The sequence below is a fragment of the Rhinoderma darwinii genome, chromosome 3 (genome assembly GCF_050947455.1).
Source record: "Rhinoderma darwinii isolate aRhiDar2 chromosome 3, aRhiDar2.hap1, whole genome shotgun sequence".
Lineage (NCBI taxonomy): Eukaryota > Metazoa > Chordata > Amphibia > Anura > Rhinodermatidae > Rhinoderma > Rhinoderma darwinii.
Genome location: NC_134689.1, coordinates 413,745,163 through 413,768,665, shown reverse-complemented (window position 1 = coordinate 413,768,665; position 23,503 = coordinate 413,745,163). Strand labels below are relative to the sequence as shown.

Here is a 23,503-nt window from a genome sequence, read left to right as displayed (position 1 = left end):
ACTAAGGAAAAACTATATTGCAAATACATACGTGACATTACGATCACGGTTGATATCAGCTTGCATTAAGTTGCAACAAAATTCACACAATACGCTGGCTATATTCGCTACTATTTGATTTTAACCCACCACATCAAAGCGGTGTATATTCTGGAGACCTTTAGTAAACAGACGGGACGTTATAAACATACCTTACTCACATGGCTAACGAGGTTCAGCTGACACGGACAGAACTTGCAGAGAAAGTTTTTGGTGTTAATGATATTCTGACTGAAAATGAATTTAACATGGAGGAACTATTTCATGGTCTCGAAAAACACCTGGCACAACAAGCCAAAATCTGGTGGGACCTCACCACCCTCAAAAACTATATTGCGAAGGATATGATCCCTAGAGGCCTCAGACTACGTAAAACACCTACTTTCATCTACACTGAAGATTTCATTAAAGAGTGGAATGACACACTATCTGACTGTTCCATCAAATTAATGAAATTGATAACTAAACAGGAGGAAATAAAACTACAAGAACTAGACACACAGATATCGGACAGCAGAAAGCAGTTAGAGGTTTTTTCCAGCTCACCCTCTTTTTCCTTCCTCCAGTCAAGAACATCATCGGCCATTGACAAACTTGATCGTTCTATAGCAGAAACGAAGAAAAATAAGTTCAAACGAGACACTAAAGATTATGCATCAAATGAAATCTACACTTGGAACAAGAGAGAAAGAAATTATAACAGACCTAGACCCATTTTAAAAAAACGAAATATCCAATATAAACAGTACAAAGATCTACCCAATAGAGTCAGCTTCAGTTCGACGGAGCTAGACTCAAATGAAGGTTTCTCAGAAGAAGAAAACATGAGAACACGGCCTCATTCCAACCACAGACAAAACGCTACAGGGCATCAGTCAAAAAACGAGGAAGGAGGGGCGGTAGAAAACACAAACAGACAAAATCAGGAACAAAACCGTCGCCTCCGTCCACGAAAATTCCAACATTACTAGAGTCAAATGTCACCAACCTTTCCTCCACATCCCTAACCAAGGAACAAAATCAAGCATTATCATTGGGCCTAAATTTTGCCCCCAAAAATAATTTCAACTTGTTTAATACAATCCTTGACATTAATAAATTTATCCGTAATTTAACGGTCAAAAAACATTTCCTTACATCAGGAACCTCCAAGGAGGTCACCGATACCATAATATCCTCATCAAACACCGTCAACACCAGTGAAGAACCATCAGCAAGCACATCTCATGTCCAGCAAGAATTCTCATTCCAGGAACTCTCAACCATAGTGTGCCTAGAACACCTGTGCACCGAAAAACCTATACAAACAGTCACGACTGCTGTTAACTTTGAAACATCAAATCCAAAATACTATCCAATTAGTTCACGGACTAATTCAATGGATGAATTCCAATTGGTACTGGAAAAAGAACTACAAAATCTCGCAGACGGACTTAAAACCCAACAGCAACAAACCAATATGAGCACCGGTCTGAAAGAAGCAGTCAAATCCTTACAGGACAACAAAGAAATAATCATTAAGATGTCAGACAAAGGCGGAAATGTGACGGTGATGAATAAGCATGACTACAAATCATCAATCATGACCATGCTATCGGATGAAACAACTTACAAAAAACTAGAAAATAATCCAGTAGAAACAATCAAAACTAAAATGAAAAAATTACTTAATGACGGCCTAACACAAGGATTTATTACTCAGAAACAGTTGGATTTTATTTATATTGAACAACCCATCACTCCGATAATCCATGCATTGCCTAAGATACATAAGGAAATTTTTCCACCACCTATGAGACCAATAGTCTCTGGCATCGGATCAATACTAGAGAGATTATCGGAATGGCTTGACACACTGTTACAACCGTTAGTACAAAGTACACCAGGTTTTCTCAGCGACACTAAAAACGTTCTCAATTCACTGCATAATATACGGTGGCAAGAAAAATTCACCTGGCTCACTTGTGATGTGGTCTCACTATATACCTCAATTCCCCATCAAATAGCCTACACTGCTTTGGAAGAATATCTATCCATACACAGCAGTTATGACAAAAAATTCCAAACATACATCCTGGAAGTCCTAGTATTCCTAATGACAAACAATTACTTCCAATTCGATGATAAATATTATTTACAATTAAGAGGGGTATCTATGGGGGCCAAATTTTCCCCCTCAGTGGCGAACCTGGTCATGTCGTGGTAGGAAGAGTCCCACATTTTCTCTAGTAATAATCAATATGGCATTTACATCGAATGGTACGGTAGATACATTGATGACATTTTACTTATATGGAAAGGGGACACTAATATCATCCCGGACTTTGTTGAAAGTCTAAATCACAATCAATGTAATCTTAAATTCACATACAACTATGACACTACGGAAATTGTTTTCCTGGACCTGAAACTAAGCGGGACACCAGGCCAGACTATATCCACCAAAACATACCACAAACCCACAGCATCCAACAATATACTCCATGCCAAGAGTAACCATGCTAAGCAAACCATTCGGGCCATACCAGTGGGAGAGATGCACCGCGCGAAACGAAATTGCAGTTCACATGATCAGTTCAAACTAGAAGAAGAACAAATCAAATCCAGACTCCTAAAAAGAGGATATCCCCAATGGTCTCTCAAACGAGCGAGTGACATCATGTCAAAAAAACCCAGAACACAGCTACTCCAATATCACAATAAAGCTACCACTAAGCAAACCACCAAAAGTCAGCCTACATTAATCCTCCAACAGAGTAACCAATTCTCCCAAATTAAAAACTTAGTGAACCAATACTTACCCATTCTTATGGAGGATGACAGTCTGCGTACCATTCTGGCAGGAGGAATTAGGGTGGTAGCTCGCAAAGCCCCATCCTTAGGCAGCGTCCTTTCTCCATCCTATTTCAGTTCTAAAGATAAAACAAAAACAACATGGTTAGAAACAAAAGGTTTTTTCAAGTGTGGCCAACACCCCTGCAAAGTTTGTACCTATGCACACCCCACCAAAAATTTCTGTAATTCCACTCACACAGACACATACATCATTCAAAACTACATCAACTGTAACACAGAATCTGTTATCTACATAATTGAGTGTACAGAGTGCAAATTAAAATACGTGGGCTGCACTAACAGAAAACTCAAAACTAGAATACTGGAACATCTCAGTTATATCAGGAATCCGAATATTGTCAACGTCTCAAATGCATCAAAACATTTCATACACAAACATAATAGGACAACCAAAAGTTTCTGTTGCTATGCCATTGAAAAAATTCATTTGCCTAAAAGAGGAGGAAATATAATTAACAAAACACACCTCAGAGAAGCCTTCTGGATATATAGACTAAAGACAAGATTTCCGGATGGCCTTAATTTAAAAAAGGAACTCATGTTCCAATATTAAGAAATCCAAGATAGCGCAATTTCATCCCAAACCATACAATACTAATAATCTGCATCACAACGTTTTCATAAAATATATGTGACAATGTCTCAAACTAAAAGAGTCTCCATTCACCCGCAATTTTGATTTTAATTTCACTCTCCGTAGTGCTTGTACAACATATGTTCATTGACATACACTACTTCCCCATATTTCCGATTTTAGCCTTCACTTCACTTTCCTTTTCCTTATACATGCACCCATGATCCTATGATACGAGTCAGCGACAATCTGAACCATTAACAAGCCTTACATGTCTAACTGGCTTTCCCCCACGTCACCTATACTACAATATACCATCCTTTATAAGGTAAATTAAAACCTAAAGTTCCGGCCACCCCATGAACAATGTCGTATAAAAAGCATCATTAAATACAAACATAATAGTTACCGCAATATCAATTAATCATTTTTCTTACCCATCATGTTAGCCGGAATGGGATAATCTTTTGCCCGATCAGATGGCTTCCCGTGATTCGTCCAGCATCTTGCGTTCCACATGACCATGAACCCTGAAACGCACACATGACCATCAATTATGTTCTACATTCCAAAACTCTCATCTCCAGTGTAATATGGCATAATCAAGATATCGATCTTCAATACCATTATAATACTCTATTGGCCACATACTTAAAACTATATAAGAGCATTACTTACCATGTTACGAACGAACGTATTCCCACTTCCGGTTTGCGTTCCAGATGACGTGTCTAGCAGTGGAACGCAATCAGGACCCAGCTGTTCTATACCGGACATAGTATAAATAGACTAGGGCGCCAGTTTTAAATTACACTACAGCCAAGACTAAGGACGTGGACACCGTCCGAAACGCGTAGGCTTCTGCAGGATCATCCTCTTATTACCCACACACCAGGACCATACTATAATGGACCTTTTAACATTATTTCATTAAACTTGGAAATCTCTTCCATTTTACCTCTACCCAAGCGCTGGATCCAACCCATCTCCTATCTTTTGCTTCTGCTACGTGTACCGACACGAAAAGGACCCGGGCGCAGACAGCGACACACACACTGTGTCAGGTGAGCTGGAGGATTCCTCCCCCCCCCTTTTTTTTTTTCTATTGCTATTTGTTGCTTTAGTTTATTCACTTGTTTATTATTTAAGTTTACATAACTAAAGTATATGATGAATCAAATTCTTTATAGGCAATTAAAAATCTATCGGGTTTTTCATTGGTGACAGATACCCCATGAATGTCATTGAGTTTTCTATAAGTAGTAAGTTCAATACAAAGTAATTATAGACCAGTAAGCTTAACATCCATTGTGGGAAAAACTTTTGAAGAGCTCTTAAAGGGACTCTGTTACCAGTTTATCAGGTCCCTAACTCCTAACTAGTCTAATTGGTGCTTTGCTGCTGATAACTACAGGGTGATTTGTAGTAAAAAAAAAATTTTATTATTTGCAAAATTATGAGCATTTTCTAAATATGTAATTTAGCCTTTATTAGACATCTGGGAGGTAACAGCAGCAATTCTCCTGAGGTGGAGCTGACTCTCAGCATCTGATGCTGTCCTATCAGCATGAAGTTGCTTCACACACATTGTGAAACTCAAGCTACAGGGAAGGAGGATCAATTCAAACAGCCATATCTCGGGCTGTGGGCCACCTAAAAAAGCAGATTTGGTGGCATTTGAAAGACTGGATTCTACTCTTTCATATGACACCAAAATCACAGTTCTAGCTGTGACAGAACCGAAGATATCACCTGTTGAAAACACAGTCGGGAATGGACGCAGTGTACTATATGATCACACTGTGTTGCTGGACAGGGAAGGGGGAGAAGTTGTATGCTGATTGGACAGCGTCATACAGAAAACATTAGCTGCCCAGAGTAAAAAGGAGTCATCTCCTATTTGGCTATTACAGCTACATTAGTATATATAAATAAATGCTCATAACTTTGCAAATAAACGTTTTTTTAAAAAAAACAACAAATCACACTGTAGTTATCAGCATCATAGCGCCTATTAGGCTAGTTAGGAAATTGGGAATTGATAAACTGGTGACAGAGTCCATTTAAGGGACTATATACAGGAGTATGTGACAGAAAATAGTATTATAATTGACAGCAAGCAGAGATTTAATAAGGACAGAAGTTGTCCAACCAACCTGATTTGTTTTTATCAAGAGGAAAATAAAAGTCTGGACAAATGGGATGCTGTAGTTATAGTGATTTATACTCTAAATATTGCTCGCTTTTCAGAGTTGTAAGCCAGGGGCACAGCTGGAACCACTATTATTAATGTAATTAATCAGTGATAAAGAGGATGGAATTAAAATAACTCTTTCTATAGGTGACAAACTTTAATATGTTTCTGGAAGTTCTCTTCTTAAAATAGAACGTTGTGAACAGGACTTGAACCTGTGCAGGGAGACCCCATTGGATTTCAAATCCAACGCCTTAACCACTCGGCCATCACAACTTATGTACCCTGACTGTTAAGACTTCTGGCAACTACACCTAAGGGGCTAGCCTAAAATATGAGATCAGTCTTTTGCTCTGAACTCAGCATCTGATGCTGTCCTATCAGCATGAAGTTGCTTCACACACATTGTGAAACTCAAGCTACAGGGAAGGAGGATCAATTCAAACAGCCATATCTCGGGCTGTGGGCCACCTAAAAAAGCAGATTTGGTGGCATTTGAAAGACTGGATTCTACTCTTTCATATGACACCAAAATCACAGTTCTAGCTGTGACAGAACCGAAGATATCACCTGTTGAAAACACAGTCGGGAATGGACGCAGTGTACTATATGATCACACTGTGTTGCTGGACAGGGAAGGGGGAGAAGTTGTATGCTGATTGGACAGCATCATACAGAAAACATTAGCTGCCCAGAGTAAAAAGGAGTCATCTCCTATTTGGCTATTACAGCTACATTAGTATATATAAATAAATGCTCATAACTTTGCAAATAAACGTTTTTTTAAAAAAAACAACAAATCACACTGTAGTTATCAGCATCATAGCGCCTATTAGGCTAGTTAGGAAATTGGGAATTGATAAACTGGTGACAGAGTCCATTTAAGGGACTATATACAGGAGTATGTGACAGAAAATAGTATTATAATTGACAGCAAGCAGAGATTTAATAAGGACAGAAGTTGTCCAACCAACCTGATTTGTTTTTATCAAGAGGAAAATAAAAGTCTGGACAAATGGGATGCTGTAGTTATAGTGATTTATACTCTAAATATTGCTCGCTTTTCAGAGTTGTAAGCCAGGGGCACAGCTGGAACCACTATTATTAATGTAATTAATCAGTGATAAAGAGGATGGAATTAAAATAACTCTTTCTATAGGTGACAAACTTTAATATGTTTCTGGAAGTTCTCTTCTTAAAATAGAACGTTGTGAACAGGACTTGAACCTGTGCAGGGAGACCCCATTGGATTTCAAATCCAACGCCTTAACCACTCGGCCATCACAACTTATGTAACCTGACTGTTAAGACTTCTGGCAACTACACCTAAGGGGCTAGCCTAAAATATGAGATCAGTCTTTTGCTCTGAACTGAGCTGTGTGGTAGGACACCGTGAGAAGAAAAGTGCTTTGGTGCTGTGGCTTAGTTGGTTAAAGCGCCTGTCTAGTAAACAGGAGATCCTGAGTTCAAATCTCAGCAGTGCCTTGCTATTTGTTGCTTTAGTTTATTCACTTGTTTATTATTTAAGTTTACATAACTAAAGTTTATGATGAATCAAATTCTTTATAGGCAAATAAAAATCTATCGGGTTTTTCATTGGTGACAGAGACCCCATGAATGTCATTGAGTTTTCTATAAGTAGTAAGTTCAATACAAAGTAATTATAGACCAGTAAGCTTAACATCCATTGTGGGAAAAACTTTTGAAGAGCTCTTAAAGGGACTCTGTTACCAGTTTATCAGGTCCCTAACTCCTAACTAGTCTAATTGGTGCTTTGCTGCTGATAACTACAGGGTGATTTGTAGTAAAAAAAATGTTTATTATTTGCAAAATTATTTATGAGCATTTTCTAAATATGTAATTTAGCCTTTATTAGACATCTGGGAGGTAACAGCAGCAATTCTCCTGAGATGGAGCTGACTCTCAGCATCTGATGCTGTCCTATCAGCATGAAGTTGCTTCACACACATTGTGAAACTCAAGCTACAGGGAAGGAGGATCAATTCAAACAGCCATATCTCGGGCTGTGGGCCACCTAAAAAAGCAGATTTGGTGGCATTTGAAAGACTGGATTCTACTCTTTCATATGACACCAAAATCACAGTTCTAGCTGTGACAGAACCGAAGATATCACCTGTTGAAAACACAGTCGGGAATGGACGCAGTGTACTATATGATCACACTGTGTTGCTGGACAGGGAAGGGGGAGAAGTTGTATGCTGATTGGACAGCGTCATACAGAAAACATTAGCTGCCCAGAGTAAAAAGGAGTCATCTCCTATTTGGCTATTAGAGCTACATTAGTATATATAAATAAATGCTCATAACTTTGCAAATAAACGTTTTTTAAAAAAAAACAACAAATCACACTGTAGTTATCAGCATCATAGCGCCTATTAGGCTAGTTAGGAAATTGGGAATTGATAAACTGGTGACAGAGTCCATTTAAGGGACTATATACAGGAGTATGTGACAGAAAATAGTATTATAATTGACAGCAAGCAGAGATTTACTAAGGACAGAAGTTGTCCAACCAACCTGATTTGTTTTTATCAAGAGGAAAATAAAAGTCTGGACAAATGGGATGCTGTAGTTATAGTGATTTATACTCTAAATATTGCTCGCTTTTCAGAGTTGTAAGCCAGGGGCACAGCTGGAACCACTATTATTAATGTAATTAATCAGTGATAAAGAGGATGGAATTAAAATAACTCTTTCTATAGGTGACAAACTTTAATATGTTTCTGGAAGTTCTCTTCTTAAAATAGAACGTTGTGAACAGGACTTGAACCTGTGCAGGGAGACCCCATTGGATTTCAAATCCAACGCCTTAACCACTCGGCCATCACAACTTATGTACCCTGACTGTTAAGACTTCTGGGAACCACACCTAAGGGGCTAGCCTAAAATATGAGATCAGTCTTTTGCTCTGAACTGAGCTGTGTGGTAGGACACCGTGAGAAGAAAAGTGCTTTGGTGCTGTGGCTTAGTTGGTTAAAGCGCCTGTCTAGTAAACAGGAGATCCTGAGTTCAAATCTCAGCAGTGCCTTGCTATTTGTTGCTTTAGTTTATTCACTTGTTTATTATTTAAGTTTACATAACTAAAGTATATGATGAATCAAATTCTTTATAGGCAATTAAAAATCTATCGGGTTTTTCATTGGTGACAGAGACCCCATGAATGTCATTGAGTTTTCTATAAGTAGTAAGTTCAATACAAAGTAATTATAGACCAGTAAGCTTAACATCCATTGTGGGAAAAACTTTTGAAGAGCTCTTAAAGGGACTCTGTTACCAGTTTATCAGGTCCCTAACTCCTAACTAGTCTAATTGGTGCTTTGCTGCTGATAACTACAGGGTGATTTGTAGTAAAAAAAATGTTTATTATTTGCAAAATTATGAGCATTTTCTAAATATGTAATTTAGCCTTTATTAGACATCTGGGAGGTAACAGCAGCAATTCTCCTGAGGTGGAGCTGACTCTCAGCATCTGATGCTGTCCTATCAGCATGAAGTTGCTTCACACACATTGTGAAACTCAAGCTACAGGGAAGGAGGATCAATTCAAACAGCCATATCTCGGGCTGTGGGCCACCTAAAAAAGCAGATTTGGTGGCATTTGAAAGACTGGATTCTACTCTTTCATATGACACCAAAATCACAGTTCTAGCTGTGACAGAACCGAAGATATCACCTGTTGAAAACACAGTCGGGAATGGACGCAGTGTACTATATGATCACACTGTGTTGCTGGACAGGGAAGGGGGAGAAGTTGTATGCTGATTGGACAGCGTCATACAGAAAACATTAGCTGCCCAGAGTAAAAAGGAGTCATCTCCTATTTGGCTATTAGAGCTACATTAGTATATATAAATAAATGCTCATAACTTTGCAAATAAACGTTTTTTAAAAAAAAACAACAAATCACACTGTAGTTATCAGCATCATAGCGCCTATTAGGCTAGTTAGGAAATTGGGAATTGATAAACTGGTGACAGAGTCCATTTAAGGGACTATATACAGGAGTATGTGATAGAAAATAGTATTATAATTGACAGCAAGCAGAGATTTACTAAGGACAGAAGTTGTCCAACCAACCTGATTTGTTTTTATCAAGAGGAAAATAAAAGTCTGGACAAATGGGATGCTGTAGTTATAGTGATTTATACTCTAAATATTGCTCGCTTTTCAGAGTTGTAAGCCAGGGGCACAGCTGGAACCACTATTATTAATGTAATTAATCAGTGATAAAGAGGATGGAATTAAAATAACTCTTTCTATAGGTGACAAACTTTAATATGTTTCTGGAAGTTCTCTTCTTAAAATAGAACGTTGTGAACAGGACTTGAACCTGTGCAGGGAGACCCCATTGGATTTCAAATCCAACACCTTAACCACTCGGCCATCACAACTTATGTACCCTGACTGTTAAGACTTCTGGCAACTACACCTAAGGGGCTAGCCTAAAATATGAGATCAGTCTTTTGCTCTGAACTGAGCTGTGTGGTAGGACACCGTGAGATGAAAAGTGCTTTGGTGCTGTGGCTTAGTTGGTTAAAGCGCCTGTCTAGTAAACAGGAGATCCTGAGTTCAAATCTCAGCAGTGCCTTGCTATTTGTTGCTTTAGTTTATTCACTTGTTTATTATTTAAGTTTACATAACTAAAGTATATGATGAATCAAATTCTTTATAGGCAATTAAAAATCTATCGGGTTTTTCATTGGTGACAGAGACCCCATGAATGTCATTGAGTTTTCTATAAGTAGTAAGTTCAATACAAAGTAATTATAGACCAGTAAGTTTAACATCCATTGTGGGAAAAACTTTTGAAGAGCTCTTAAAGGGACTCTGTTACCAGTTTATCAGGTCCCTAACTCCTAACTAGTCTAATTGGTGCTTTGCTGCTGATAACTACAGGGTGATTTGTAGTAAAAAAAATGTTTATTATTTGCAAAATTATGAGCATTTTCTAAATATGTAATTTAGCCTTTATTAGACATCTGGGAGGTAACAGCAGCAATTCTCCTGAGGTGGAGCTGACTCTCAGCATCTGATGCTGTCCTATCAGCATGAAGTTGCTTCACACACATTGTGAAACTCAAGCTACAGGGAAGGAGGATCAATTCAAACAGCCATATCTCGGGCTGTGGGCCACCTAAAAAAGCAGATTTGGTGGCATTTGAAAGACTGGATTCTACTCTTTCATATGACACCAAAGTCACAGTTCTAGCTGTGACAGAACCGAAGATATCACCTGTTGAAAACACAGTCGGGAATGGACGCAGTGTACTATATGATCACACTGTGTTGCTGGACAGGGAAGGGGGAGAAGTTGTATGCTGATTGGACAGCGTCATACAGAAAACATTAGCTGCCCAGAGTAAAAAGGAGTCATCTCCTATTTGGCTATTAGAGCTACATTAGTATATATAAATAAATGCTCATAACTTTGCAAATAAACGTTTTTTAAAAAAAAACAAAACAAATCACACTGTAGTTATCAGCATCATAGCGCCTATTAGGCTAGTTAGGAAATTGGGAATTGATAAACTGGTGACAGAGTCCATTTAAGGGACTATATACAGGAGTATGTGACAGAAAATAGTATTATAATTGACAGCAAGCAGAGATTTACTAAGGACAGAAGTTGTCCAACCAACCTGATTTGTTTTTATCAAGAGGAAAATAAAAGTCTGGACAAATGGGATGCTGTAGTTATAGTGATTTATACTCTAAATATTGCTCGCTTTTCAGAGTTGTAAGCCAGGGGCACAGCTGGAACCACTATTATTAATGTAATTAATCAGTGATAAAGAGGATGGAATTAAAATAACTCTTTCTATAGGTGACAAACTTTAATATGTTTCTGGAAGTTCTCTTCTTAAAATAGAACGTTGTGAACAGGACTTGAACCTGTGCAGGGAGACCCCATTGGATTTCAAATCCAACGCCTTAACCACTCGGCCATCACAACTTATGTACCCTGACTGTTAAGACTTCTGGCAACTACACCTAAGGGGCTAGCCTAAAATATGAGATCAGTCTTTTGCTCTGAACTGAGCTGTGTGGTAGGACACCGTGAGAAGAAAAGTGCTTTGGTGCTGTGGCTTAGTTGGTTAAAGCGCCTGTCTAGTAAACAGGAGATCCTGAGTTCAAATCTCAGCAGTGCCTTGCTATTTGTTGCTTTAGTTTATTCACTTGTTTATTATTTAAGTTTACATAACTAAAGTATATGATGAATCAAATTCTTTATAGGCAATTAAAAATCTATCGGGTTTTTCATTGGTGACAGAGACCCCATGAATGTCATTGAGTTTTCTATAAGTAGTAAGTTCAATACAAAGTAATTATAGACCAGTAAGTTTAACATCCATTGTGGGAAAAACTTTTGAAGAGCTCTTAAAGGGACTCTGTTACCAGTTTATCAGGTCCCTAACTCCTAACTAGTCTAATTGGTGCTTTGCTGCTGATAACTACAGGGTGATTTGTAGTAAAAAAAATGTTTATTATTTGCAAAATTATGAGCATTTTCTAAATATGTAATTTAGCCTTTATTAGACATCTGGGAGGTAACAGCAGCAATTCTCCTGAGGTGGAGCTGACTCTCAGCATCTGATGCTGTCCTATCAGCATGAAGTTGCTTCACACACATTGTGAAACTCAAGCTACAGGGAAGGAGGATCAATTCAAACAGCCATATCTCGGGCTGTGGGCCACCTAAAAAAGCAGATTTGGTGGCATTTGAAAGACTGGATTCTACTCTTTCATATGACACCAAAGTCACAGTTCTAGCTGTGACAGAACCGAAGATATCACCTGTTGAAAACACAGTCGGGAATGGACGCAGTGTACTATATGATCACACTGTGTTGCTGGACAGGGAAGGGGGAGAAGTTGTATGCTGATTGGACAGCGTCATACAGAAAACATTAGCTGCCCAGAGTAAAAAGGAGTCATCTTCTATTTGGCTATTAGAGCTACATTAGTATATATAAATAAATGCTCATAACTTTGCAAATAAACATTTTTTAAAAAAAAACAAAACAAATCACACTGTAGTTATCAGCATCATAGCGCCTATTAGGCTAGTTAGGAAATTGGGAATTGATAAACTGGTGACAGAGTCCATTTAAGGGACTATATACAGGAGTATGTGACAGAAAATAGTATTATAATTGACAGCAAGCAGAGATTTACTAAGGACAGAAGTTGTCCAACCAACCTGATTTGCTTTTATCAAGAGGAAAATAAAAGTCTGGACAAATGGGATGCTGTAGTTATAGTGATTTATACTCTAAATATTGCTCGCTTTTCAGAGTTGTAAGCCAGGGGCACAGCTGGAACCACTATTATTAATGTAATTAATCAGTGATAAAGAGGATGGAATTAAAATAACTCTTTCTATAGGTGACAAACTTTAATATGTTTCTGGAAGTTCTCTTCTTAAAATAGAACGTTGTGAACAGGACTTGAACCTGTGCAGGGAGACCCCATTGGATTTCAAATCCAACGCCTTAACCACTCGGCCATCACAACTTATGTAACCTGACTGTTAAGACTTCTGGCAACTACACCTAAGGGGCTAGCCTAAAATATGAGATCAGTCTTTTGCTCTGAACTCAGCATCTGATGCTGTCCTATCAGCATGAAGTTGCTTCACACACATTGTGAAACTCAAGCTACAGGGAAGGAGGATCAATTCAAACAGCCATATCTCGGGCTGTGGGCCACCTAAAAAGCAGATTTGGTGGCATTTGAAAGACTGGATTCTACTCTTTCATATGACACCAAAATCACAGTTCTAGCTGTGACAGAACCGAAGATATCACCTGTTGAAAACACAGTCGGGAATGGACGCAGTGTACTATATGATCACACTGTGTTGCTGGACAGGGAAGGGGGAGAAGTTGTATGCTGATTGGACAGCGTCATACAGAAAACATTAGCTGCCCAGAGTAAAAAGGAGTCATCTTCTATTTGGCTATTAGAGCTACATTAGTATATATAAATAAATGCTCATAACTTTGCAAATAAACATTTTTTTAAAAAAAACAAAACAAATCACACTGTAGTTATCAGCATCATAGCGCCTATTAGGCTAGTTAGGAAATTGGGAATTGATAAACTGGTGACAGAGTCCATTTAAGGGACTATATACAGGAGTATGTGACAGAAAATAGTATTATAATTGACAGCAAGCAGAGATTTACTAAGGACAGAAGTTGTCCAACCAACCTGATTTGCTTTTATCAAGAGGAAAATAAAAGTCTGGACAAATGGGATGCTGTAGTTATAGTGATTTATACTCTAAATATTGCTCGCTTTTCAGAGTTGTAAGCCAGGGGCACAGCTGGAACCACTATTATTAATGTAATTAATCAGTGATAAAGAGGATGGAATTAAAATAACTCTTTCTATAGGTGACAAACTTTAATATGTTTCTGGAAGTTCTCTTCTTAAAATAGAACGTTGTGAACAGGACTTGAACCTGTGCAGGGAGACCCCATTGGATTTCAAATCCAACGCCTTAACCACTCGGCCATCACAACTTATGTACCCTGACTGTTAAGACTTCTGGCAACTACACCTAAGGGGCTAGCCTAAAATATGAGATCAGTCTTTTGCTCTGAACTCAGCATCTGATGCTGTCCTATCAGCATGAAGTTGCTTCACACACATTGTGAAACTCAAGCTACAGGGAAGGAGGATCAATTCAAACAGCCATATCTCGGGCTGTGGGCCACCTAAAAAAGCAGATTTGGTGGCATTTGAAAGACTGGATTCTACTCTTTCATATGACACCAAAATCACAGTTCTAGCTGTGACAGAACCGAAGATATCACCTGTTGAAAACACAGTCGGGAATGGACGCAGTGTACTATATGATCACACTGTGTTGCTGGACAGGGAAGGGGGAGAAGTTGTATGCTGATTGGACAGCGTCATACAGAAAACATTAGCTGCCCAGAGTAAAAAGGAGTCATCTCCTATTTGGCTATTAGAGCTACATTAGTATATATAAATAAATGCTCATAACTTTGCAAATAAACGTTTTTTAAAAAAAAACAACAAATCACACTGTAGTTATCAGCATCATAGCGCCTATTAGGCTAGTTAGGAAATTGGGAATTGATAAACTGGTGACAGAGTCCATTTAAGGGACTATATACAGGAGTATGTGACAGAAAATAGTATTATATTTGACAGCAAGCAGAGATTTACTAAGGACAGAAGTTGTCCAACCAACCTGATTTGTTTTTATCAAGAGGAAAATAAAAGTCTGGACAAATGGGATGCTGTAGTTATAGTGATTTATACTCTAAATATTGCTCGCTTTTCAGAGTTGTAAGCCAGGGGCACAGCTGGAACCACTATTATTAATGTAATTAATCAGTGATAAAGAGGATGGAATTAAAATAACTCTTTCTATAGGTGACAAACTTTAATATGTTTCTGGAAGTTCTCTTCTTAAAATAGAACGTTGTGAACAGGACTTGAACCTGTGCAGGGAGACCCCATTGGATTTCAAATCCAACGCCTTAACCACTCGGCCATCACAACTTATGTACCCTGACTGTTAAGACTTCTGGCAACTACACCTAAGGGGCTAGCCTAAAATATGAGATCAGTCTTTTGCTCTGAACTGAGCTGTGTGGTAGGACACCGTGAGAAGAAAAGTGCTTTGGTGCTGTGGCTTAGTTGGTTAAAGCGCCTGTCTAGTAAACAGGAGATCCTGAGTTCAAATCTCAGCAGTGCCTTGCTATTTGTTGCTTTAGTTTATTCACTTGTTTATTATTTAAGTTTACATAACTAAAGTATATGATGAATCAAATTCTTTATAGGCAATTAAAAATCTATCGGATTTTTCATTGGTGACAGAGACCCCATGAATGTCATTGAGTTTTCTATAAGTAGTAAGTTCAATACAAAGTAATTATAGACCAGTAAGTTTAACATCCATTGTGGGAAAAACTTTTGAAGAGCTCTTAAAGGGACTCTGTTACCAGTTTATCAGGTCCCTAACTCCTAACTAGTCTAATTGGTGCTTTGCTGCTGATAACTACAGGGTGATTTGTAGTAAAAAAAATGTTTATTATTTGCAAAATTATGAGCATTTTCTAAATATGTAATTTAGCCTTTATTAGACATCTGGGAGGTAACAGCAGCAATTCTCCTGAGGTGGAGCTGACTCTCAGCATCTGATGCTGTCCTATCAGCATGAAGTTGCTTCACACACATTGTGAAACTCAAGCTACAGGGAAGGAGGATCAATTCAAACAGCCATATCTCGGGCTGTGGGCCACCTAAAAAAGCAGATTTGGTGGCATTTGAAAGACTGGATTCTACTCTTTCATATGACACCAAAGTCACAGTTCTAGCTGTGACAGAACCGAAGATATCACCTGTTGAAAACACAGTCGGGAATGGACGCAGTGTACTATATGATCACACTGTGTTGCTGGACAGGGAAGGGGGAGAAGTTGTATGCTGATTGGACAGCATCATACAGAAAACATTAGCTGCCCAGAGTAAAAAGGAGTCATCTCCTATTTGGCTATTAGAGCTACATTAGTATATATAAATAAATGCTCATAACTTTGCAAATAAACGTTTTTTAAAAAAAAACAAAACAAATCACACTGTAGTTATCAGCATCATAGCGCCTATTAGGCTAGTTAGGAAATTGGGAATTGATAAACTGGTGACAGAGTCCATTTAAGGGACTATATACAGGAGTATGTGACAGAAAATAGTATTATAATTGACAGCAAGCAGAGATTTACTAAGGACAGAAGTTGTCCAACCAACCTGATTTGTTTTTATCAAGAGGAAAATAAAAGTCTGGACAAATGGGATGCTGTAGTTATAGTGATTTATACTCTAAATATTGCTCGATTTTCAGAGTTGTAAGCCAGGGGCACAGCTGGAACCACTATTATTAATGTAATTAATCAGTGATAAAGAGGATGGAATTAAAATAACTCTTTCTATAGGTGACAAACTTTAATATGTTTCTGGAAGTTCTCTTCTTAAAATAGAACGTTGTGAACAGGACTTGAACCTGTGCAGGGAGACCCCATTGGATTTCAAATCCAACGCCTTAACCACTCGGCCATCACAACTTATGTACCCTGACTGTTAAGACTTCTGGCAACTACACCTAAGGGGCTAGCCTAAAATATGAAATCAGTCTTTTGCTCTGAACTGAGCTGAGTGGTAGGACACCGTGAGAAGAAAAGTGCTTTGGTGTTGTGGCTTAGTTGGTTAAAGCGCCTGTCTAGTAAACAGGAGATCCTGAGTTCAAATCTCAGCAGTGCCTTGCTATTTGTTGCTTTAGTTAATTCACTTGTTTATTATTTAAGTTTACATAACTAAAGTTTATGATGAATCAAATTCTTTATAGGCAATTAAAAATCTATCGGGTTTTTCATTGGTGACAGAGACCCCATGAATGTCATTGAGTTTTCTATAAGTAGTAAGTTCAATACAAAGTAATTATAGACCAGTAAGCTTAACATCCATTGTGGGAAAAACTTTTGAAGAGCTCTTAAAGGGACTCTGTTACCAGTTTATCAGGTCCCTAACTCCTAACTAGTCTAATTGGTGCTTTGCTGCTGATAACTACAGGGTGATTTGTAGTAAAAAAAATGTTTATTATTTGCAAAATTATGAGCATTTTCTAAATATGTAATTTAGCCTTTATTAGACATCTGGGAGGTAACAGCAGCAATTCTCCTGAGGTGGAGCTGACTCTCAGCATCTGATGCTGTCCTATCAGCATGAAGTTGCTTCACACACATTGTGAAACTCAAGCTACAGGGAAGGAGGATCAATTCAAACAGCCATATCTCGGGCTGTGGGCCACCTAAAAAAGCAGATTTGGTAGCATTTGAAAGACTGGATTCTACTCTTTCATATGACACCAAAATCACAGTTCTAGCTGTGACAGAACCGAAAATATCACCTGTTGAAAACACAGTCGGGAATGGACGCAGTGTACTATATGATCACACTGTGTTGCTGGACAGGGAAGGGGGAGAAGTTGTATGCTGATTGGACAGCATCATACAGAAAACATTAGCTGCCCAGAGTAAAAAGGAGTCATCTCCTATTTGGCTATTAGAGCTACATTAGTATATATAAATAAATGCTCATAACTTTGCAAATAAACGTTTTTTTTAAAAAAACAACAAATCACACTGTAGTTATCAGCATCATAGCGCCTATTAGGCTAGTTAGGAAATTGGGAATTGATAAACTGGTGACAGAGTCCATTTAAGGGACTATATACAGGAGTATGTGACAGAAAATAGTATTATAATTGACAGCAAGCAGAGATTTACTAAGGACAGAAGTTGTCCAACCAACCTGATTTGTTTTTATCAAGAGGAAAATAAAAGTCTGGACAAATGGGATGCTGTAGTTATAGTGATTTATACTCTAAATATTGCTCGCTTTTCAGAGTTGTAAGCCAGGGGCACAGCTGGAACCACTATTATTAATGTAATTAATCAGTGATAAAGAGGATGGAATTAAAATAACTCTTTCTATAGGTGACAAACTTTAATAGGTTTCTGGAAGTTCTCTTCTTAAAATAGAACGTTGTGAACAGGACTTGAATCTGTGCAGGGGGACCTCATTGGATTTCAAATACAACTCCTTAACCACTCGGCCATCACAACTTATGTACCCTGACTGTTAAGACTTCTGGCAACTACACCTAAGGGGCTAGCCAAAAATATGAGATCAGTCTTTTGCTCTGAACTGAGCTGTGTGGTAGGACACCGTGAGAATAAAAGTGCTTTGGTGCTGTGGCTTAGTTGGTTAAAGCACCTGTCTAGTAAACAGGAGATCCTGAGTTCAAATCTCAGCAGTGCCTTGCTATTTGTTGCTTTAGTTTATTCACTTGTTTATTATTTAAGTTTACATAACTAAAGTTTATGATGAATCAAATTCTTTATAGGCAATTAAAAATCTATCGGGTTTTTCATTGGTGACAGAGACCCCATGAATGTCATTGAGTTTTCTATAAGTAGTAAGTTCAATACAAAGTAATTATAGACCAGTAAGCTTAACATCCATTGTGGGAAAAACTTTTGAAGAGCTCTTAAAGGGACTCTGTTACCAGTTTATCAGGTCCCTAACTCCTAACTAGTCTAATTGGTGCTTTGCTGCTGATAACTACAGGGTGATTTGTAGTAAAAAAAATGTTTATTATTTGCAAAATTATGAGCATTTTCTAAATATGTAATTTAGCCTTTATTAGACATCTGGGAGGTAACAGCAGCAATTCTCCTGAGGTGGAGCTGACTCTCAGCATCTGATGCTGTCCTATCAGCATGAAGTTGCTTCACACACATTGTGAAACTCAAGCTACAGGGAAGGAGGATCAATTCAAACAGCCATATCTCGGGCTGTGGGCCACCTAAAAAAGCAGATTTGGTAGCATTTGAAAGACTGGATTCTACTCTTTCATATGACACCAAAATCACAGTTCTAGCTGTGACAGAACCGAAAATATCACCTGTTGAAAACACAGTCGGGAATGGACGCAGTGTACTATATGATCACACTGTGTTGCTGGACAGGGAAGGGGGAGAAGTTGTATGCTGATTGGACAGCATCATACAGAAAACATTAGCTGCCCAGAGTAAAAAGGAGTCATCTCCTATTTGGCTATTAGAGCTACATTAGTATATATAAATAAATGCTCATAACTTTGCAAATAAACGTTTTTTTAAAAAAAACAACAAATCACACTGTAGTTATCAGCATCATAGCGCCTATTAGGCTAGTTAGGAAATTGGGAATTGATAAACTGGTGACAGAGTCCATTTAAGGGACTATATACAGGAGTATGTGACAGAAAATAGTATTATAATTGACAGCAAGCAGAGATTTACTAAGGACAGAAGTTGTCCAACCAACCTGATTTGTTTTTATCAAGAGGAAAATAAAAGTCTGGACAAATGGGATGCTGTAGTTATAGTGATTTATACTCTAAATATTGCTCGCTTTTCAGAGTTGTAAGCCAGGGGCACAGCTGGAACCACTATTATTAATGTAATTAATCAGTGATAAAGAGGATGGAATTAAAATAACTCTTTCTATAGGTGACAAACTTTAATATGTTTCTGGAAGTTCTCTTCTTAAAATAGAACGTTGTGAACAGGACTTGAATCTGTGCAGGGGGACCTCATTGGATTTCAAATCCAACGCCTTAACCACTCGGCCATCACAACTTATGTACCCTGACTGTTAAGACTTCTGGCAACTACACCTAAGGGGCTAGCCAAAAATATGAGATCAGTCTTTTGCTCTGAACTGAGCTGTGTGGTAGGACACCGTGAGAATAAAAGTGCTTTGGTGCTGTGGCTTAGTTGGTTAAAGCACCTGTCTAGTAAACAGGAGATCCTGAGTTCAAATCTCAGCAGTGCCTTGCTATTTGTTGCTTTAGTTTATTCACTTGTTTATTATTTAAGTTTACATAACTAAAGTTTATGATGAATCAAATTCTTTATAGGCAATTAAAAATCTATCGGGTTTTTCATTGGTGACAGAGACCCCATGAATGTCATTGAGTTTTCTATAAGTAGTAAGTTCAATACAAAGTAATTATAGACCAGTAAGCTTAACATCCATTGTGGGAAAAACTTTTGAAGAGCTCTTAAAGGGACTCTGTTACCAGTTTATCAGGTCCCTAACTCCTAACTAGTCTAATTGGTGCTTTGCTGCTGATAACCACAGGGTGATTTGTAGTAAAAAAAATGTTTATTATTTGCAAAATTATGAGCATTTTCTAAATATGTAATTTAGCCTTTATTAGACATCTGGGAGGTAACAGCAGCAATTCTCCTGAGGTGGAGCTGACTCTCAGCATCTGATGCTGTCCTATCAGCATGAAGTTGCTTCACACACATTGTGAAACTCAAGCTACAGGGAAGGAGGATCAATTCAAACAGCCATATCTCGGGCTGTGGGCCACCTAAAAAAGCAGATTTGGTAGCATTTGAAAGACTGGATTCTACTCTTTCATATGACACCAAAATCACAGTTCTAGCTGTGACAGAACCGAAAATATCACCTGTTGAAAACACAGTCGGGAATGGACGCAGTGTACTATATGATCACACTGTGTTGCTGGACAGGGAAGGGGGAGAAGTTGTATGCTGATTGGACAGCGTCATACAGAAAACATTAGCTGCCCAGAGTAAAAAGGAGTCATCTCCTATTTGGCTATTAGAGCTACATTAGTATATATAAATAAATGCTCATAACTTTGCAAATAAACGTTTTTTTAAAAAAAACAACAAATCACACTGTAGTTATCAGCATCATAGCGCCTATTAGGCTAGTTAGGAAATTGGGAATTGATAAACTGGTGACAGAGTCCATTTAAGGGACTATATACAGGAGTATGTGACAGAAAATAGTATTATAATTGACAGCAAGCAGAGATTTACTAAGGACAGAAGTTGTCCAACCAACCTGATTTGTTTTTATCAAGAGGAAAATAAAAGTCTGGACAAATGGGATGCTGTAGTTATAGTGATTTATACTCCAAATATTGCTCGCTTTTCAGAGTTGTAAGCCAGGGGCACAGCTGGAACCACTATTATTAATGTAATTAATCAGTGATAAAGAGGATGGAATTAAAATAACTCTTTCTATAGGTGACAAACTTTAATATGTTTCTGGAAGTTCTCTTCTTAAAATAGAACGTTGTGAACAGGACTTGAATCTGTGCAGGGGGACCTCATTGGATTTCAAATCCAACGCCTTAACCACTCGGCCATCACAACTTATGTACCCTGACTGTTAAGACTTCTGGCAACTACACCTAAGGGGCTAGCCAAAAATATGAGATCAGTCTTTTGCTCTGAACTGAGCTGTGTGGTAGGACACCGTGAGAAGAAAAGTGCTTTGGTGCTGTGGCTTAGTTGGTTAAAGCGCCTGTCTAGTAAACAGGAGATCCTGAGTTCAAATCTCAGCAGTGCCTTGCTATTTGTTGCTTTAGTTTATTCACTTGTTTATTATTTAAGTTTACATAACTAAAGTTTATGATGAATCAAATTCTTTATAGGCAATTAAAAATCTATCGGGTTTTTCATTGGTGACAGAGACCCCATGAATGTCATTGAGTTTTCTATAAGTAGTAAGTTCAATACAAAGTAATTATAGACCAGTAAGCTTAACATCCATTGTGGGAAAAACTTTTGAAGAGCTCTTAAAGGGACTCTGTTACCAGTTTATCAGGTCCCTAACTCCTAACTAGTCTAATTGGTGCTTTGCTGCTGATAACTACAGGGTGATTTGTAGTAAAAAAAATGTTTATTATTTGCAAAATTATGAGCATTTTCTAAATATGTAATTTAGCCTTTATTAGACATCTGGGAGGTAACAGCAGCAATTCTCCTGAGGTGGAGCTGACTCTCAGCATCTGATGCTGTCCTATCAGCATGAAGTTGCTTCACACACATTGTGAAACTCAAGCTACAGGGAAGGAGGATCAATTCAAACAGCCATATCTCGGGCTGTGGGCCACCTAAAAAAGCAGATTTGGTGGCATTTGAAAGACTGGATTCTACTCTTTCATATGACACCAAAATCACAGTTCTAGCTGTGACAGAACCGAAGATATCACCTGTTGAAAACACAGTCGGGAATGGACGCAGTGTACTATATGATCACACTGTGTTGCTGGACAGGGAAGGGGGAGAAGTTGTATGCTGATTGGACAGCGTCATACAGAAAACATTAGCTGCCCAGAGTAAAAAGGAGTCATCTCCTATTTGGCTATTAGAGCTACATTAGTATATATAAATAAATGCTCATAACTTTGCAAATAAACGTTTTTTAAAAAAAAACAACAAATCACACTGTAGTTATCAGCATCATAGCGCCTATTAGGCTAGTTAGGAAATTGGGAATTGATAAACTGGTGACAGAGTCCATTTAAGGGACTATATACAGGAGTATGTGACAGAAAATAGTATTATAATTGACAGCAAGCAGAGATTTACTAAAGAAAGAAGTTGTCCAACCAACCTGATTTGTTTTTATCAAGAGGAAAATAAAAGTCTGGACAAATGGGATGCTGTAGTTATAGTGATTTATACTCTAAATATTGCTCGCTTTTCAGAGTTGTAAGCCAGGGGCACAGCTGGAACCACTATTATTAATGTAATTAATCAGTGATAAAGAGGATGGAATTAAAATAACTCTTTCTATAGGTGACAAACTTTAATATGTTTCTGGAAGTTCTCTTCTTAAAATAGAACGTTGTGAACAGGACTTGAACCTGTGCAGGGAGACCCCATTGGATTTCAAATCCAACGCCTTAACCACTCGGCCATCACAACTTATGTACCGTGACTGTTAAGACTTCTGGCAACTACACCTAAGGGGCTAGCCTAAAATATGAAATCAGTCTTTTGCTCTGAACTGAGCTGAGTGGTAGGACACCGTGAGAAGAAAAGTGCTTTGGTGCTGTGGCTTAGTTGGTTAAAGCGCCTGTCTAGTAAACAGGAGATCCTGAGTTCAAATCTCAGCAGTGCCTTGCTATTTGTTGCTTTAGTTAATTCACTTGTTTATTATTTAAGTTTACATAACTAAAGTTTATGATGAATCAAATTCTTTATAGGCAATTAAAAATCTATCGGGTTTTTCATTGGTGACAGAGACCCCATGAATGTCATTGAGTTTTCTATAAGTAGTAAGTTCAATACAAAGTAATTATAGACCAGTAAGCTTAACATCCATTGTGGGAAAAACTTTTGAAGAGCTCTTAAAGGGACTCTGTTACCAGTTTATCAGGTCCCTAACTCCTAACTAGTCTA

General features: G+C 38.1%; 19 non-coding genes across 19 annotated transcripts; 9 read left to right on the top strand and 10 right to left on the bottom strand.

Moving 5' to 3' along the window:
- Positions 1–5,857: 5,857 nt before the first annotated feature.
- Positions 5,858–5,939, bottom strand: TRNAS-UGA (transfer RNA serine (anticodon UGA)). The gene has a single exon. It is a non-coding gene; the product is annotated as a tRNA-Ser (tRNA).
- Positions 5,940–6,869: 930 nt separating this feature from the next.
- On the bottom strand, positions 6,870–6,951 carry TRNAS-UGA (transfer RNA serine (anticodon UGA)). The gene has a single exon. It is a non-coding gene; the product is annotated as a tRNA-Ser (tRNA).
- A 123-nt stretch (positions 6,952–7,074) lies between these two features.
- On the top strand, positions 7,075–7,148 carry TRNAT-AGU (transfer RNA threonine (anticodon AGU)). The gene has a single exon. It is a non-coding gene; the product is annotated as a tRNA-Thr (tRNA).
- Positions 7,149–8,433: 1,285 nt separating this feature from the next.
- On the bottom strand, positions 8,434–8,515 carry TRNAS-UGA (transfer RNA serine (anticodon UGA)). Its single transcript has one exon. It is a non-coding gene; the product is annotated as a tRNA-Ser (tRNA).
- A 123-nt stretch (positions 8,516–8,638) lies between these two features.
- Positions 8,639–8,712, top strand: TRNAT-AGU (transfer RNA threonine (anticodon AGU)). The gene has a single exon. It is a non-coding gene; the product is annotated as a tRNA-Thr (tRNA).
- Positions 8,713–9,993: 1,281 nt separating this feature from the next.
- TRNAS-UGA (transfer RNA serine (anticodon UGA)) lies at positions 9,994–10,075 on the bottom strand. The gene has a single exon. It is a non-coding gene; the product is annotated as a tRNA-Ser (tRNA).
- Positions 10,076–10,198: 123 nt separating this feature from the next.
- Positions 10,199–10,272, top strand: TRNAT-AGU (transfer RNA threonine (anticodon AGU)). Its single transcript has one exon. It is a non-coding gene; the product is annotated as a tRNA-Thr (tRNA).
- A 1,283-nt stretch (positions 10,273–11,555) lies between these two features.
- Positions 11,556–11,637, bottom strand: TRNAS-UGA (transfer RNA serine (anticodon UGA)). The gene has a single exon. It is a non-coding gene; the product is annotated as a tRNA-Ser (tRNA).
- Positions 11,638–11,760: 123 nt separating this feature from the next.
- On the top strand, positions 11,761–11,834 carry TRNAT-AGU (transfer RNA threonine (anticodon AGU)). The gene has a single exon. It is a non-coding gene; the product is annotated as a tRNA-Thr (tRNA).
- A 1,283-nt stretch (positions 11,835–13,117) lies between these two features.
- Positions 13,118–13,199, bottom strand: TRNAS-UGA (transfer RNA serine (anticodon UGA)). The gene has a single exon. It is a non-coding gene; the product is annotated as a tRNA-Ser (tRNA).
- A 931-nt stretch (positions 13,200–14,130) lies between these two features.
- TRNAS-UGA (transfer RNA serine (anticodon UGA)) lies at positions 14,131–14,212 on the bottom strand. Its single transcript has one exon. It is a non-coding gene; the product is annotated as a tRNA-Ser (tRNA).
- Positions 14,213–15,142: 930 nt separating this feature from the next.
- TRNAS-UGA (transfer RNA serine (anticodon UGA)) lies at positions 15,143–15,224 on the bottom strand. The gene has a single exon. It is a non-coding gene; the product is annotated as a tRNA-Ser (tRNA).
- A 123-nt stretch (positions 15,225–15,347) lies between these two features.
- On the top strand, positions 15,348–15,421 carry TRNAT-AGU (transfer RNA threonine (anticodon AGU)). The gene has a single exon. It is a non-coding gene; the product is annotated as a tRNA-Thr (tRNA).
- A 1,283-nt stretch (positions 15,422–16,704) lies between these two features.
- TRNAS-UGA (transfer RNA serine (anticodon UGA)) lies at positions 16,705–16,786 on the bottom strand. The gene has a single exon. It is a non-coding gene; the product is annotated as a tRNA-Ser (tRNA).
- Positions 16,787–18,469: 1,683 nt separating this feature from the next.
- On the top strand, positions 18,470–18,543 carry TRNAT-AGU (transfer RNA threonine (anticodon AGU)). The gene has a single exon. It is a non-coding gene; the product is annotated as a tRNA-Thr (tRNA).
- A 1,486-nt stretch (positions 18,544–20,029) lies between these two features.
- On the top strand, positions 20,030–20,103 carry TRNAT-AGU (transfer RNA threonine (anticodon AGU)). Its single transcript has one exon. It is a non-coding gene; the product is annotated as a tRNA-Thr (tRNA).
- Positions 20,104–21,589: 1,486 nt separating this feature from the next.
- On the top strand, positions 21,590–21,663 carry TRNAT-AGU (transfer RNA threonine (anticodon AGU)). Its single transcript has one exon. It is a non-coding gene; the product is annotated as a tRNA-Thr (tRNA).
- A 1,281-nt stretch (positions 21,664–22,944) lies between these two features.
- TRNAS-UGA (transfer RNA serine (anticodon UGA)) lies at positions 22,945–23,026 on the bottom strand. Its single transcript has one exon. It is a non-coding gene; the product is annotated as a tRNA-Ser (tRNA).
- A 123-nt stretch (positions 23,027–23,149) lies between these two features.
- TRNAT-AGU (transfer RNA threonine (anticodon AGU)) lies at positions 23,150–23,223 on the top strand. Its single transcript has one exon. It is a non-coding gene; the product is annotated as a tRNA-Thr (tRNA).
- Positions 23,224–23,503: the final 280 nt, after the last annotated feature.